The sequence below is a fragment of the Poecile atricapillus genome, chromosome 1 (assembly GCF_030490865.1).
Source record: "Poecile atricapillus isolate bPoeAtr1 chromosome 1, bPoeAtr1.hap1, whole genome shotgun sequence".
In the NCBI taxonomy this organism is placed as follows: Eukaryota; Metazoa; Chordata; class Aves; order Passeriformes; family Paridae; genus Poecile; species Poecile atricapillus.
This window is the reverse complement of record NC_081249.1, coordinates 58,621,643-58,639,702: the sequence shown is the minus strand read 5'-3', so window position 1 is coordinate 58,639,702 and position 18,060 is coordinate 58,621,643.

Here is an 18,060-nt window from a genome sequence, read left to right as displayed (position 1 = left end):
TCCCACTAGCAATGGCAATGCCACGTTACAGGGCATAAATATTGCATGTGTCAGATACACCAGAGTGTAGGAAGGCAGGCCTTGTTTTAGGCAGACAAACTGGGCAGTGCAACAATGTCAAACAGGGTTAATTTCTCACCTGTTTCAGTTTCCCCAGTGTGATGTTGCTGAGGAGACTGATGGGGAATTCGTAGCTGATTAAAGTTAGTGCAAGGATCAAAATACCAAGTGCAAATTCTACATGTGCTTAAACTCTTACTACAAAACTGTATAATGAAATTTTTTTGTGAGGAAAACCCAGAGGCATTGATGGAAGTGGTTCTAAAATATTTTTATTTCTGTTCTGAATGGAAAGCAGTGCTTCAAAGTCTGATACATTGTACCATGGCTGTGATCTGATTGAAGAAGCCTGAGTTCTGGTCATTTTATACAGCATAATAATACCATTATTTCAGAGCAGCAGAACCCATCTGGTGGCATTTTAATTATGGAGGAATTGTTTTTACTAAAATAAAATGAAAAACAACTCCTTTTTTTGCACTGATTAGGAGAATGATGTGGGCTCTTTCTGTCATTTTCTTTTCTGAGTTCAGCAACAGATACAAGATACAATAAATAATAAAATAACCTGTGGGTTGGAAGATGGCCTTGTGCATCCATGGTTTCTGAGGAAAAATTGGTGGCATATTTTATTTTTGCATAACATATGAATTCATCTTGATCCCCAATGAGATTCTACATAGCATACAAACATCCATCTTAAATAAGGTGTTTATTGAAATACCTCATATATCCTGTCTAGCTGTTTTTAGGTTCTATCAGATATGAATGAGCTCCCTAAGGTTGTAAACATACGACTGGAACTAATTTGATGCACTAAAAATTAATATTCCTTACTTTAGACCCTTTCTATCTCTGAATAAACATGTTATTACTGGCAAAGGTGACATGAACTGAGATTACCTTTTTCTCAACATTAAACAAAACCTAAAACATTTAAATATAAATACTTTAGCCACAGCCTCATTTTGGGAGGTTTTAGTTTTGTTTTTTTGGGTTATTTTCATGGTAGTTAAAATTGCAAAATAATAGAAAACTCCAAACTGAATATTATTCTTAAGCCTGGCAGAGTTGAATCTGCCGAATCTGAGTCTGAAATGACAAGCACATCAGTCACTGACACAAACCAGCTGCCAGGCCTCTTTATATGCAAGTCATTCAGTGAGATATCAAAACGTGGAAAATATAATACTCCTACCAACATTTCTTGTTGAATTAATGCCCAGGTGAGTTCTTCTGAAATGCTGTAGTTGTATCTTAAAAAAAAACAAGAAGCAGTAAAGCATCATACTTATTAGGACCCAATTTGCCACAGCAGCAGTCAAGTGCTTCAGCCTTTCCCAGAGGCAATGGTGAGGGAGGACTGGGGATTGGGAAACTTAGATTAAATTCATAGTGTGCTGCGCATTTAGAATTCAATATTGACAGCTCTAATTACACATACCTTTCCATCACAAGTTCATCAACTGAGAGGAAAACACTAGAAACAGCAGTATCAACTTTTCATGAAAATAAATGTATAAGTGAAGAGCCAAGCACTCCAGAGCTTCTGATCTTTCACCTTTCCTTCTGGCAAATCCCCACATGGTCTTCCCTCTGCTTTTTTTTTTTTTTTTTTAATTATTTTTAATCTAGAAAGAAGAAAAAAAAAAAGCTGTCTGGATATTAAGCCTACATTTAAAAAGTAACCTTAAAATGTTACTGTCGGAGTGTAGGGAGTGATGTATTCTTAGGATATTTGCCTTCCAGCAGCTTTATAAAAACAAGAAATCTCAGCTACTCCTCAGGCTGCTTCCAACATTGATGAAGAGAATGAAGGACCTGGAGAAGGCAAATATTTTAGAATAGGTTGGACCATTTCATGGAAATAATTACTTCTCTGCCAGCAAAAGAGAGAGCTTGGATAACTAAATGATGTTTGAGATGAATCCTGCTCTTTCAGAATGTACCACAAGAAGTCCTGTGTGACATTAAGCATACTTATGTCCTCTGCGCAACTGCATGTGTCAGCCATAGTCCAAATGCAGAACTTTAGAGCATTGGAACAGATGTTACAGTCAGTTAATCTTAAATATGATTTCCACCAGCACAGAAGCTGATTGAAGTAATTCATCAGCATATCCCAAGTCAAGTAAGTGAGAACTTGCTCAGTCAAGTTACAATTCACGAGTTACACATAATGAGAGATGGGGTTTTATTTTATAGGATATTGTTCTCAGTAAGAATAACTTATTCATTGTTCCAACAAACAGTTTTGTGACATATAAGTAATTCTAAACCTCACTAGTGTGGGAACAGCTCTCTGCTTTTCCTCTCTGAGTCTAGTTCTGTATATTTAGTAAAATTTGTTGAATTTTGAACCCTTAAAAAGTATGGCTATATCTTTTATTTTTAGCATGATGTCTCCAGGGAAATTAAAGTTCCATTCGGAGTTAGGCTATGAATTAACCACTGCAAAATCTTGGTTTAGATCGAGCATCAATTTGAGGGTGTGTAATGCACCTGAGCTATATGGTCACAGCCAGTCCTTATGTAGTAAATTCCCTATGACATGGAAGTGTGCCAGGAGGTTCAAAGAAAGGGTCACTGGTGCCCAAATAAATGGAGATATGCCTAGCTCAGGGTGAGTTAAGGTAAGGTGAGCACAGTCAGTAAAAAATTCCTTGTCTGATTTTCCATTTTATAACCATTTATTCAAGCATTCATAAAATATGGAGGTATTGTAAAACTGCTATGGATGAACTCTCCAGTCATTTAAATTTCCCATAATTTTCCCATGTGAGTAATAGTAGAACACAAACTTCTTGTGTATGCTCATGGAAACCATGATGCATTTTCCTCATTCATTTTACAGTTTTGTTTCTCTAGTGTATGAGTCAGATTTATTTAGTAACATAAATGTCTTAAAAGAGAAAATAAGAACAAATTTTTATTGGCATGTAAATCTGTACTTTTTCTATGGATATGGCATGAAATGCATTTGACGTTTTTGTCTTTATAGAAGCAATAGACTGTAAAACTACGCAAGCTAGCAGAAGTTTCTACATTCAAAAATGTCCAAGACTTTGCTATATCTTCAGTAAAAATAATCCTTTTATCAGTATTATGAATATTTTAATATGCATATGATTCACTTCCTGACAGCTAGTTGCAGGGTTCAGTTGTTGCATTCAGACTGCTATAAAGATTACTGTGTCTCCTACTAAAAATTTCCTTTTGTTTCATTCCAGATATTACTCATTACAAAGAAAATTTTTTCAATAGGTGCATTAATGTTCTGACATTCCAGAGACTCTTCTGTTAAAACATTCTGATAGTTGCACAAAAGACATTATTTTTTTTTTTTAAAAGTTGAAGCATCACACATCCAGCAGGATTCCATATTTTGTTTATCTGACAATCTTTCTTTTACTTAACAGGCACAAAGTACTTGACAAGAAGCATTCAAACAATTTTCACATTAGGTTGTTTGGACTTGCATTTCTGCCTTGGGGTTTTTTTTTGTTGCTTTTTTTTTTTTGTGTGTGTGTCTCTTTATGTTTGGGTTTTCTTGTTTGTTAGGTTGTTTGGTTTTGTTTTTTTTATTTGTGGTTTGTTTTTGTGGTTTGTTTTTTAATAATGCTAGCCCTAAATGAATGTCTGACACTAAGAAGCTTTCTGTATGTTGTGGCCTTTTACAAACTCTGTGGAAACTCCGCACCCTGTCTGAGGACAGGTTTTTACCAGAGTTAGGTCCTCAGTTTTCTTTGTAGACACATATATGTCTAGTCTACAGAATTGCTTGCTTTAGTCAGTAAATTTACCATAACACTGAAGTACCACTTAGATGTAAGCAATAGATGTAATTTTCTCCAAAGTCAGTGAGTGCAGCAAATCTAAAAGCTCATTTAATCCACTTAATCCATGTGTAATGGTAAAAGTTCCTATATATTATACAGAAAGCCTAACTGGGTTACTCATTTCATGTCCATCTAGAGCTATGACATAATATCACCAATTGCCAGTCTGGTTTAAGTGAACTTGTTGGCTGCATTGTGTGGAGCCACTCTCTGGCTGGATGCTTCTCTCTCCAAAGTAAGTATCGCGTTCATAGTTTGGTAATTTCTTTTTAGAAGGCATTGTTTGAAAGGTGTGCATTGGAGTGGATTTGTAAAAACTTTTCAAAGTGTCCATTTATCCATTTACTAAAATAGAAAATGCAAAACAGAACTGCAAGTTTATGCAATACAAAGAATGCTTTTTTTCTAATATTTACATAGAGGCTTATTTATATGCCATTTGACTTTTAAAGAAGGTAGCTTAAGTGTAGGGAAGTGCCTGATTTAAAACTGCAGCAGCTTTGTATTTATCCCCAGGTTAGATTTTGTTTCAAGTCTTCATATGGTTTCTATGCACTCTTATAATTACATCAGCAGTGTCTCTAAAAGCCATTTCTCCTTTTAAATATGCAAAAATTTATCAGTGATTAGTAAACATCTGTTACCAAGTATGTTGTAGAATATCATCTCTACATCATGATAGGAGGATTGCATTTAATCTGTTCTAACAGCTCAAAAGATTAAAGGTGTAAGTACTTTAAGAAAAGTTATTTTTCTTGTTTACTTTTTTTTTTCATAATGTAAAACAGTTTCAAATTTTCAAATATCTACATTGATATATATTTTTATGTTGAAAAATTCCATCTGATGATTTTAGCAGTGGAGTGATGCTTTTAGTGTCTGTTGAAGAAATTAGATGAGGTGAGAGAATACTCTTGGTCCTGTATTAGCAATACTTGATGGAGTGCTTTTTCCAGGTCACAGGATACCCCCATCACCATGACAGCACTGCCAAAATTATTACACTGTGTTAGAACTGTTTGTGTGGGGTAAATGCACAGACAGCTCTAAAGACTGTCTTTTCAAAAGCTATCTGTGAAGTAGAAGACCTCAAGAAGAATGCAAGAGTGGATAAATTAATTCACAGAAGTTGTTCTAGTGATAAACCCTGTAATTAGCCCTGTTTAAACAAATGACTAAAATAGTTGTTTAACACTGAGCTTGTTCCCCACAATCACAGCCTTTCAAGTTTTGAAGTAAACCATATGTTGATGAATCCTCTCAGATACTCAGACACTGCAGCAGAACTAACATGCCAGATGTATCTAGTTTCATTTGCTCCTGTGAGGAACTTAGGTGTCCCATGCCAGCTAAGCATTTAATCACAGTCTTACATCTTCTTTAAGCATTTTGTTGAATTTAAGTACTGAATTCAAAACTTCTCTTGCCATGTAAATTCCCCTGAGACCCTAATGAAGTTAGAGAACTGCAATCTTTCTGAAAGGACTGTTAATACAAATTGTACTTTAACACCAACCAGAAACTCAGAACCACAGAGTTACTCATTCACTCTCAACAGTCGGATAAAGGAGAGGATTGGAAGATTAGAAGTGAGAAAACACAAGGGTTGAGATAAAGTTTTAAAAGTAAAGAACTCACCAGCAAAGTAAAACAAGGAATTCATTCACCACTTCCCATGTTCAGGAGATGTTGAGCCATCCCCAGGATAGCAGGGCTCATTCACATGTTAACAGTGACTTGGGAAGACAAATGTCATCACTTCAAACATTCCTCCTCTTCCTTCTTCTTCCCCCCAGCTTTATGTGCTGAGCATGATGCTATACAGTACAAAGGATATCCCTTTGGCCAGCTGGGGTCAGCTGTCCAGGCTGCGTCCCCTCCCAGCTGCTTGTGCACCCCCAACCCATTCTCTTGGGGTGGGGTGAGGTGAAAGGCAGAAAAGGCCTTGACTTGGTGTAAGCAGTAGTTAGCAATAACAAAAACATCCCTGGGATATCAGCTGTGTTTCCAGCACAAATCTAAAATATAGCTGTATACCAGCTACTGTTGAGAAAATTAACTCTATCCCAGTCATAACCAACACAAAAACCTTTATAACTATGGGATGTTCCACTGAGAGATGCCCAAATTATCTTTTATACTGAGCACAGGTTTTATTTGTGCATGGAATCCAGTATCACTCCATTTGGATGAAAGTGACTACTGGAAATTCATATAAAATGCGTTTTGAATTCAATTTTTATGGTCTACTAAATGGGTGATGATTTTTTTCATTCTTTTAGATGCCACGAGTTTGCTTCCTTCAGCTTCCTTCAACTCCCTCAACTTCAACATATATATTGCTCTTGCAGTTTAAGAGTGCATGTGCATTGGTCCACAAATGCAATTCAGTTATGATTGCTCTCCTAATCATGTTAAATTCAAATTTCTTTCAGTTACTCCAGTAGCATCCCTCACTTTCCTTGAGGTTAAATACATTTAATTGTGTGTATTTTGATGAAATAATTTACCCTCCCTAATCTCTTTAATGACGTGTGAATTAAATTTACCTTTTTTTGTAGGTGTGGCAATGATGAGCAGAGGTTGGTTCATTTTGGCTTCATCCTTAATGTCTTTCTAATGCATACCAGACAGCTAACTCAATCTCTGTGCTAAGAGGTGTTGACTGAATCATTAAATTTTTGCTGGTTACAGGTCTTTAGAGAACTTACCCATTTTACTTTCCAAGGGAAACTAGCTGATTCACTTGTACAAAAAAAACCCAGAAAATAATATCCAATGGGGTGTGGGGGCAAATGGACTATCACTGGATAAAAGAGGTGAATTACATACTTTGCAGTGAAACTGTACTTTTGAACACTTCAGAATCATGATTCCAATATTTTGGTGTTGCTTGTTATCTAAATAGCTTAGAACATAACCTGAGCATGTTTAGGTTGTGTGACTATCTGCCTACCCTCTTTGGAGTGTTGAAACACCTTGATATCCCCAGAGCATATCCATTAGATAAGGCTTTACATTAAGAACAGGTGGAGTATAACAAAGTATGTGTATTCATTTCCAAGCTAAGTAACAGCAAGGAAATTATCTGACATTTAAAGAACTCAAACAAAACCTCATTTTCATTTGATAATTAAGAAAAACAGAGTAAATTTAGCAAAAAACAGACTGAGAACCACTTCTCTCACATTATCCAATAACTTGGGATCTGATTAAACTAAAATTTCAGGGTTTGGCCCACAAAAGACAGTTTACAGATACGTAAATATGGATTTTAAGTCTTCTCAACTGTAATTTTCACATGATTTGTCTAGTCAGCAAAGTGAAATATACTAGAGGAGGAAATGGTATCAGTATGTGTCTTGTATTTCAAGATAAAGTGATTTTGTGTCTTAGCTACCTAATTTAAGTGTAAGGTTTATAGCTGAGAAGGATGAACAGAGGTAAACAGTTCTCTCCAAGACACCATCTATCTTTGAATACCAGAATTTAAGATCCAGACCCTGAAAATTTTGGCATAAATAAATTAACAGCTATCTGTTAATCATCAAAACTTCTACATGTTTCATAATTAGATTCAAAAATTTTGCCTGAAAGATGGATATTAAAACCTTTTTCTTTTGGCATTTAGCTATGCCTACATGTCCAATAAAACTGCTGTAGTGGCAATAGCTAAATTCAAGTCTTCTATTTGAGGTCACTGTCTTAATAGTTTTGTAGATTTTTCCTGCTCTGTAGGCTTCTGTCTCTGTAATAGAACTAGCAAATGTATCTGTGGTAGCTGCAATTTCAAGAGTTTATTCCTCTTCTGGTATCTTCTCTGTATGTGTTCTTCAAAGAAAATAATAAGTTGTTGACCTTCTTATGTGCATACAGAAAGCACAAGAACAGTAACAAAAACTCTGTGGTCTGTTTGGATTATAAAAATGAAGGTTATTTTTCTGGTTTGTAAAATATCAGTCATATCTGCACATTTTTTACAGGGGTCATGCCCGTGCTAACTAAATTTTATTTTGAAAACATCAACGTAAGATAACAGTCACAGTCAAGAACTGAATCCTTATTCAGTTTTAATTGTTTGATGTTCAGAAGTAGATTTGGCTCTTCCATTCCCCTTTACTAAAATTCCACCTCTACAGATCTGTGCAGCTAAAAAAAAAATGAATAATTTCTTTTGTGTCCACGAGTAAATATAAAAAAAAAATATAACATATATACCCATGTTCATACAGACATGGATTTATCTGACTTAGTTTCAACCTAATTTGCTTGCTCCTTTATTTTGAAAATGTCATAACCTTCTCTTATTAGCACACCATAAGCCCTTTTCCTCTGGTAAATGTTCTTTTCTTGAGGTCAGAACAGGTCATGCATTTCCCTCAAAAGATGTGGTATCAAAGCACCAATCATCCAGCAGATACATGTTGTAGCTATGGAGCAACTCCAGCGTGTCACCACCATAACCCACTGGTGAAGGTCATCAGCACCATGACTTGCCTTGTACAAAGATCAGTGTCCATGAGTACTCCATTAGCAGTCACAGAGTCTGGCTTTCTCAGCTGCTGGCAGAGCACCTCATAGCAATAATTAACTACTCTCAGAACCTCCCTTTGCATGCCTTTACTTTGAATGCTCAGGTTGAGTAGTAGCAATACATTTTTCTGTTGATATTTAACAATAAAAAAATAGTTTGTTGGAAATAAGCATTACAGGATTCCTCAACTTCTCACTAAAGGTCATTTTGAGCAATTACATTGCAAAAGGAAGGTGAAAAAGGAATGAAGCAACACTTATTGTAAAACCTAATTGTGGTTCATCACGAAATGGGTTTCATCTGTGAATGTCATTTTCTTCCTTACTTATAAGAATGGGTTTATATGTTGAATATAACATACTTCTCTATAAAATATCCAGATGTAAACGGGAATAAATGTAGTAATTTATAGGAACATAGAACCATAGAAAAGCTTGAGTTGGAAATGACATTGAAAGGAATACAGTTCCAACTCCCCTGACATGGACAGAGGGGCCACCCACTAGACCAGTTTGCTTAGATCACCCTCTCACTTGGTCTTGAACTCTTCCAGGGGTGGACCATAGCTTCTCTGGGCAGCATGTTCCAGGGCCTCACCACCCTCCGACTAAAGAATTTCTCTCTATCATCTAGCCTAAATCCCCTCTTTTAGTTAAAAATTGTTTCTGTCTTAACCTATGAATATCAGCTTATGTAATAAAGTCAGTCTTGCACTTTATTATAAGACACCTTTAGGTACTGGAAGGACATAATAAGGTCTTCCCAAAGCCTTCCCTTCTCTGGGTTGAACAACCCCAGTTCCCTCAGCCTGTTTTCATAGGAGAGGTGCTCTAACACTCACATCATCTTTGTGGCCCCCTCTGGGCCTTCTCCAACAGGTCCATGTCCTTCCTGTGCTGGGGGCCCCAGAGCTGGATGCAGCATTCCAGGTGGAGGTTCAGGAGAGCAGTGCAGAGATATAAGTATGCTTTCATTGAGGCAATTAAGTATAAGTAAGGCTGGATTTTATCTTCTTTCTTTCTTCTTTTTAATAATTATAAATTTCAAGGTACAATCTTGCTGAGCCCTATCTCACTAAAAAAATATTTCAGTGTGAATTCTTGTGAAAACTCTACTAGTAGAAAATACCTGTCAAAAAAATGCTGGCTTTGTTGATAATAAATACTTTACAATGTTCTTGAAATCAATCTGGTTTGGCCAGAATTTGTGAGAAAAACTGGAAGAAAAAATAGATCAAATACATTTTATGCACAATTAATTGGGTCTTTTAGAGTAGATATAACCTTTCTGTAGGAAAAAAAAATTAAATCAGCACTAACAGTAATATCTTGTAAACCTTTCATGCTCTAAAGAGTTGATGACTGTTTTCTAAATAATTTAAAAGATATTTTTGCTAGCTTTACATATTTCACTGAATGTACATTCTACCTACTAGGGTCTGTCTGCTTTACACTTTGGAATTTTTTTTTTTTTATTCTCCACTTGGGCAATTATATTCCTCTTAAAGAGATGAAAGATAAAGCACTGTTACAGGAGTAGCACAGTAACAACACTCCTGTTGGTGTTGAACAGCTGCCATAGTCCATACCATGGGTGTCTGCTGAGTGGAAAAAAGAAGATAATGAATACAGTAATTTTAATTTCTGCACTTGTGTGCCTGTGTGTAGTTAGTGAAAACTTGGGAGAGTTTTTTGCAGTTCCTAGGGAATTTTGTTGGGCTTTTGTGCATGAAAACTGAAGTTCACAATGCAAAATGGTATGAAAAGTAAAGGAGAGGGAGGGGCTTTTTAGGAAGGGCACTGGTGTGTAGCTGATTGGTGGTGAAAACCAACCAGGTGGTGAAGTCTGACCAGCCCAGGTGCCCATCTGAAAATTAAAACTCTTTCTGGGATTTTTTTATTACACAGAAGCTCGAGTTTCTTGTAGATATCTTGTAGGTTTCTGAATAACACACAAAAGGGAAAAGTGTGTGTCTGCAATATGCCTTAGGAGAACAACTTGCAGAAATAAAGTTTTGTAGGTAATAAATATGTCAGTCACATTTAGCCTGCAAACAGATCTTGCTTCTACATTGTTATTCACTTTTGCTTACCAAGCTCTGAGTTCTAAATCACGGTGAACAGCATGTTGTTTTTGATTTGGGAATATGTGCATACCCTCCACAGTGAGCACAGCTCCTTTCTCTGATTATTTCTATAGCATATAGGAACTGAGTTTCAATCTGTAGTCTTTTAAATCATGGTGCACTCATATGGCAACTTGGCCAAGTTTTTTGTCATTTTATTATATTGTATTCCAGTAAAAGCATTCAGAAATTTTGACCCCAACCTGAGAAAATCACAACATGGTGGCTTTTTTGACTGATTCTAAAAATTAATTCATGTCTTTAAAATCTCCCTCATCTGTGAAAGTTGTCAATTTGCCTAATGAGAAATTAAAATCTAGCATCTGTTATAATCATTTGATTCCAGAAACTGAGGTTATAAGACAAAAAAATCAAAAACATACACATTCCCCCACACCATTCCCCAAACAACCAGTTAAAAAAAGGTAAAGTTGGATCATAGGCAGTTTTGATTGCTGTGAATGCTAGTCACTGATTTTCATGGTTTTTTGTTTTTCTCTGCCAAACACCTCAAAACATTGCACTTTAAAACCCTCCTCAGAGCCATAAGGGAACTTAAGGATTCTTAAGGTCTGTTTCTTACATCCTTGTCTTTAACTGAAGAATTAAAAAGAAAATCTGTTTCTGACGAAACATAGGCTTGATGCCTTGTATCATTTTTAAGTATTATAATATATTAATATTAATGCATTACTGGAATATAAAACATTAACATAAAATAAATGGTTTTCCCATATGGGAAGAGAAGAACTGAAATACATTTCAAAAGAAAGTCAAGAACAAGATAATTCTGGTTCGTTTTATTTTTTTTTTCAATGAAGAAACACTATATTGACCTAATTTTAAGAAAAAGTTTTATGAAGATCAGCCTAATATTCCAGATATTTAAAATATGAAGTTTTTTTTCTCTTTTTTGTACTGTACAAATAAGTCAACACTCACCTTTCATTCTAAAATAACTTAATTCGGTAAAGTAATATCTATACAGCAGAGCCTTAGAGCACATCCCAATTCCCACGTCTCTTCTGGTCCTGGGCATGTCCTGAACCCACACTAGAATGGTGCATATGCATATGAGTCACTCCTTTCTGTGGTGATTTCATCATAAAGAAATAGTTTGCAAAGGATGAGACTGGAGCTGTGATGTACAGCGGCCATTTCTACAATATTGATTAAAATAGAATTAGAAACCACGTCACATGGTTAAAGACTGCTGGTATCCATGTTTCTGAAACCTTTTGTTAAGAGATGCATCTTGGAAAGGCATTTGGAATAAAAAAAAAAAAGAGAAATCCAGCAATTCAGTGGTGTGGATAAGCAAGGATTTATGTCTCAGGTTCACCCTCCCGGTTTGCTTTTATTTAACAGTGCATATGTAACTCTCTGCCTGCTCTGGATGGTCAGTGAACTTGAGACGGGTCACAGCAGGCATCAGCAAATACAGCCAAAGCTGAAGATGTGGCCAATATAGAAGGTAATATAGAAGGTAAGGTAATATATATATATAATATAGACAAAGAAATAACATTTGGGTACAAAGCTCTGAGTGTAAACAACAGAAATATAATTGGTTTGGATCTCAGCATGTGCAAAGAAAACACAGTTTCTATATTTTGTATTGAGCGCCCATCTGAAAGTCCTGGCTTAGAGTTATGGCCTGAATGAGGAGCCACTGGCCTGTATCCTGAAATGTTGTGGGTAGAGGCAGTGCAACAGGCATGGGGAAAGAAAATGAGAGCTGAGATGAGAGCTTGGGCTCTTAGCCTCTCTTATCATTAGGCATGCTTGAGATCTGAATTGTCAAGAAACCAAAATCATCATCTATGAAGAAATCAGGCTGAAGTTGAATCACTTCTGCATCAGTGTAAAATACATTGAATTTTCAAAAGCTCTGAAAATTTCAGCTGAAAAGGTTCTGTGTGTGGCTACATGGCTTGTTGAATTCCTTTTCTTAGTAGTTTTGATGAGGCTGAATATTGTATTTGCAAGTCTGATCTATCAAATGTTTTTGTCTGACCTTGTTCTATGGAATTGGGGGTGTAATAGGCAGATGTTTTGGGAAATTGCAGCTTAGCTGAGCTGGTGGACAGATTCCAATCAGATTTTGTTTGTCATGCCTCTGAGCTTTGCTTAGCTCTTGTCCCCTTTTCCTTTGTGCTTGTGACTAGTGAAAATATAAAAATGGTAAGGCAGGCTCTCTGGAAAAGGAAATCATCAGTTCATGGGCAAGTAGTGATGTACGATGCAAAGATGGCACCAGCATACTCCTTGCCCTTGCTCCTTTGCCCTGAGCAAAACAAGAGCATCTTGTGAGTGTAGGGGAAAGCTGCTTCAAATTATGTGCTAAATTATGCTCTAAATTACACACATTTGTTAGATGCTGCTGGAGGCCTATTCTGCCTCTTTGTCCAAGATATTATCTTAGCACAGGTTGGACAGACCTAGAGTCTCTTTCTGTAAAGGGAGCTCATCTAAATATAACCTCCTGAGTACTGAGTCAGCTAAATAATGCAAACGCTTTTCTGAGTTTTTAGAGGGGTTTCAGGTGTTTGATTTTTTGTTTTGTTTTGTCTTTTTTTGTGGGGTTTGTTTTTTTGTTTTTAAATAAATATAGTTAATACAATTAGCTTCTTTTGTGCCTGGAGATCATAGACACATTTCTTGCTTGATCCATTAAATTTTATTTTGAGCAACAGAGCAGTACTATGAAATCTGAATTCAGTATAAGTCAATGCAGTTAATTTTATGAGACACTTAAAGGATGTAGTTATATTGCATGTAATCCCTAAGCATATGTGTCAGCTGTGACTTTCAGTACTTCTGTGTAAAACATTTCCAGGCTTAAATTTAGTTATTAGTTCCCATAATAAGGTATTTTGAGTTTACAGATGAGTTAAAGTCAGAATTTTTAGATTATAGGTTATGTAATGATAATTACTTTCCCGAGAGTCTCTCTAGCAATGTGGGATTCCTCCAGGCTAGGATGTCTGCTATCAGCTTGAGTCGTCTCTGCAGTGGGTCCTTGCAGCCCTTCAGCAGAAGCTCTGGACTGGCTAAGGAAGCCAATGTTATCTTTGTGCTTGCTGCCTGCAAAACAAGGATTATTTTTTTGTGAGCACTTAAACAGTACAAGACACAGGAACACCTTACAACAGAGGTATATATAAAGTATCACAACAAAGAATATTTTTTTCTTACACTACAGTTCTGAAAGCAAATGCACTATTCTTAAATGCCTGCAAAGATCACTAGACATTGTTCTTTGCCGAGCTTTCAAATTAAAATGTTTTCTCTGAGACACAAATATAATCTCCTTTGTAATTTAAAGTCCTGGTGATATCGTTAGGCCCAATAACAGTTGTGATTTCTTTAGGGAGAGTTTAATCAGTTTGTTGTGACACAGTACCAGGAACTCAATTGTGATTGATCACTACTGCTCAAAAACTGGCCAGAAGTGAGTCTGAGCAAATCATTTAAACAGTGCCTGAGATCTGCAGAACCTCAAACAATGAGAGGCCTCTTGAAGCTGGCAGAAATACTAGCAGGCTTCAGGAATGGAAGGGTTTCCAGTGGCTCTGTAAATACTGCCTTCAGCATGGCCAGGGGAGCTTCTGTTATCCCTTTATTCTGTACATTGGTTCTCAAAATTGGATGAAAGGTAAAGCAGATCACTTTCTAAGGCCACCTTACTACTAGTATAGTGACAGTGAATTTTCAGGAGATTTTAATAATATTCTTTTAATGAAAAATAATTTTCTGAAATTCTGGTTGTCTGTATCAGTAGGCATTTTTTCCCTTTTCATAGATTCATATAACCCAAGAGATCTTTATGCACATTGATTGTTAACGAACGTGTATCCTGACCATAAAATTTCTTCAGTGATGCTATATTAAATCAGTATTTCATGGCTGATCTAGAAATTGCTCTTTAAAACAACATTGCATCTGAGGCATCAAGTCACCAAGGTAAATTATTCCTAGGTAAATTATTTTAGTGACTATTTGCCTTTGTAGTGATTACACAGTAGATCCCAATTTCAGTCACTAGATCTTGTTACACTTCACTGGCACATCGTGCCTTCACTGACTGAAATCTTCTTTGATATAACTAACAAGTGATAGGACAAGAGGAAGCAACCTCAAGTAGTGCCAGGGGGAAAAATTCTTCATTGAAAGGGCTATCAAGCATTGAAGCAGACTCCTCAGGGAAGTGGTTGAGTCACCATTCCTGCAGCTATGTAAAAGATGTGGTTTTAGCACTTGGAGGCATGGTTTGGTAGTAAATTTGGCAGTGCTGGGTTAACAATTGGACTTGATGATCCAAAGGGTGTTTTACAACCTACGTGATTCTATGACGTTACTCATGACAAGAAGATCCCTGAAGGATTTTTCTCTGGTTGCTAGCAGATACTAATCTCTGTGCCATTATACTTGAACCAGTATCGTTACCAGTGTCATAAAATGGTTTGCTGGGGGCTCCTTCTTTTGATGTGATCCAAAATCATTATGCTTTAAAATATCCTCATATGGACAGAATCATAATATCAGCATTTTCCCTATGTCTTTCAGAATCTATTTTTGTCTCAATAGATTGTTTCCACTTAGTAATGTTGCTGTCCTGCTGACAGTGATCAAATCTGTTTTTTTGTATTTTTAAAATAATTTAAACAAATAAAACTCCTTTAATAATTGAAATGTTAAAAAAATGTTTTTCTGACCCCATAAATTTTTGTCTAATCCCTAATTTTCACTTTCAATTCCTTTTTTTTATGTTCCCTTTGTAATTTGGACATTAGAAACACACATAATATTCTAGTAATAGCTTTACTAGTGCTGTAGATCAGCTTTCTGTTTCTACTCAATATTTCTTTATTTATGCATACAAGGATCACAGCTGCTTATCCAAATGTCATATTAGAGTAAGAGCTCATCACCATGAGCTGCTTAGTTTCCCCAAGTACCTGTTTCCTAAGTAATTTATTTCTAAAATACTGTCCTTTCTGCTATATATTTTTTGTCTTGAAATGGTAAAATGGAAAAACAGGAAAAGATAAGGGGTATGAAAAACAACTCTGAAAAGAAGAAAGATTGAAAAATTTTAAGGACCCATTAAAAAAATAAAGAGGGGTGGGAAATACTTCCATATATAAGATATAAAACTAATTTCCTGGTCACCTTTCTAAAAGTCAGAGGTAAGAAATTATATGCCAGCAATTCTTTCCCAAGTGATTCAAATGTTTGCAAGGCTAAAAGACTTTAGGAGTAGGATGCCCACAATATTTTATTCCATTTTCTGGAATCCCTCTACCAATTTAATCTTCTTCTACGTTGTTAATTTTACAGAATGCAATTTGGCTTTTACATATTTAAACCAGATAATTTTGTACATATTATAAAAATTTGCACATCTTTTCAAACATCATGACTCTTCCATAATGAAATGCTCTCACTATATTTCAGTCAGTCCTAGGTAGAAAAGAGCAGCTTTCTAATTCACCACTGGAAGCACATATTCAAGAAGGCAACAAAGAACACGCAAGTTGCAAGACAAGAGAACTGCTGACAGCAGATGTAGAACTGAAAATAGGATGGAGATGAAAGAAGATTCTGGTAACTTATCAACACTTTTGTTGATTTACATTTAGCTTTGAAATGACAGATCATAATCATATAAAAAAAACAAAACCCAACAGGCATCAATGAGAGCATGCCAGGAGCATTCTCAAGATGGTATTACTAGAGTAACAATATTGCAACTAAATTGGGATGTAATGGTGAAAAATGCTCCAGACAACCCTGCAGAGATACAGGGGAAAAGAGAGAGAAGCAGGAAAGAAAAAGATAATAGCCAGATTTTTCAGAATAGTTTAATTTAGATGAGGGGAAAAGTACAGCAGGGTTATATTGGTCTAGGAGAAAGACTGGAAGATATTAATATTGAAAACATCTATTTTTCATTAGAAAAATCCAATCCTTTTATTTCTCCTGCTAAAATTGGACTCTATTCACAGATTACTTTGGTGTCTTTCTGTCCATTTATTTCCGTGATATTTAAAATTACATTTATTGGAAGCTATTGCAATGACTTTTTGTGTTTCCTGACTGAATTAAGTAATACTTTTTGTGTGGTTTTGTTTAATGAAAGAATGCAGAATTTTCCCTTTTATAGTTTGAGCGGCAAATGTCTCTTTTGAGAATGCTTATTTGTAAATACCCTACTGCTCCTACATTTGATACAACTTTTTCCAGGTTTTGAAGTGGTGGCTAAGAAGACAGGGAGAAGGAGCAGAGATAAGTTTATAAACAATAAACATATGTTTGGTAGTTAACAAAAATATTAATAACAGAAGACTGCATCAAAGTCTATGTCACAATTCAAATGAGTAACTACAAAAGCATTTTCTATTAAGAACTAGACCCAAAATTCCACTGAAGCAGTTTTTGGGGTTTTTTTGTGGCTTCACAGAGATAATGAGGCAGCTTATATTCTCAATTTGTTAAAAATAAAGACAATCATTTTCCTGTGCAGCTAGATGTGATATGATACACATAGGCAACACACTTTGAGTTTCCATATGAAAGGAGATAAGCAAATCATATTCATTGGTGTCATCAGTATAAAATTACTTGAACTGAGATTGTCAGCTTTTCAATAATTTCATTCTTAAGATATGCATTTCCTATAGAAAACTAAATAGATGAGCAAGTAGCTAGCATGGAAGAGACATATGACAGAATATGTCATAAAAGCTTGCAAAAAAACAGAGAAAATGGATTAGAAATAAAGAAATATTTTTCTTTACTCCTTCTGGAAGTGGTTTGAACTGTGGGAACTGAAAGGAATTCTTAAGGAATAAATAAAAAAAAAAGGCTATTGGTAGAAGAATGGGAAGATTAGACAGTGATGACCTTCAAATAGAGAGAAAGAGAGAGATAGAGACAGAGAGAAAAGGGAAAATTAGTCATGTTCCTAAAGGAATTTGTGTATGAGGCAATGAAAAAAAGTATTGACAGTAGCAAGTTGAACTCTGCAGTTAAGTCTGGCAAAGGGGAAGCAGAAAAGATAAGCTCTTGGCAAAGAAGAGAAAACTGACCCTGTTGTCTGAGAAAAGGGTGGCAGAGAAAGACAAATCCATTATATCCATGGGCAATTCTGGATGCCTGAAGGGATAGATATGGGTTTGAAAGGATGAAAGACATGGATAGATGTAAATAGAGGATATGAAGCCTAGAGTAAGGTGTGGAGGTTAAAGAAATAGGTACACTGTAGGAAAGTTTGTCAGTAGCTAGGTAGGAAGTTGTTTGAGGTGGTGCTGAAAGAGATTATAACTCTTTGGAAAAGAAAACTGAACTGAATAAAGAGCAGGGTACAAATTCTGGTAAGAAGTAACCGGAGAAACCATGAGAGAAGACTAAAGACAAACAAGAGAGAAGAGACCTGAAAATCAGAAGAAGAAATGAAAGTTAGGTGAAAGCCTGTAAAGCTGAAGAATCCTCACATC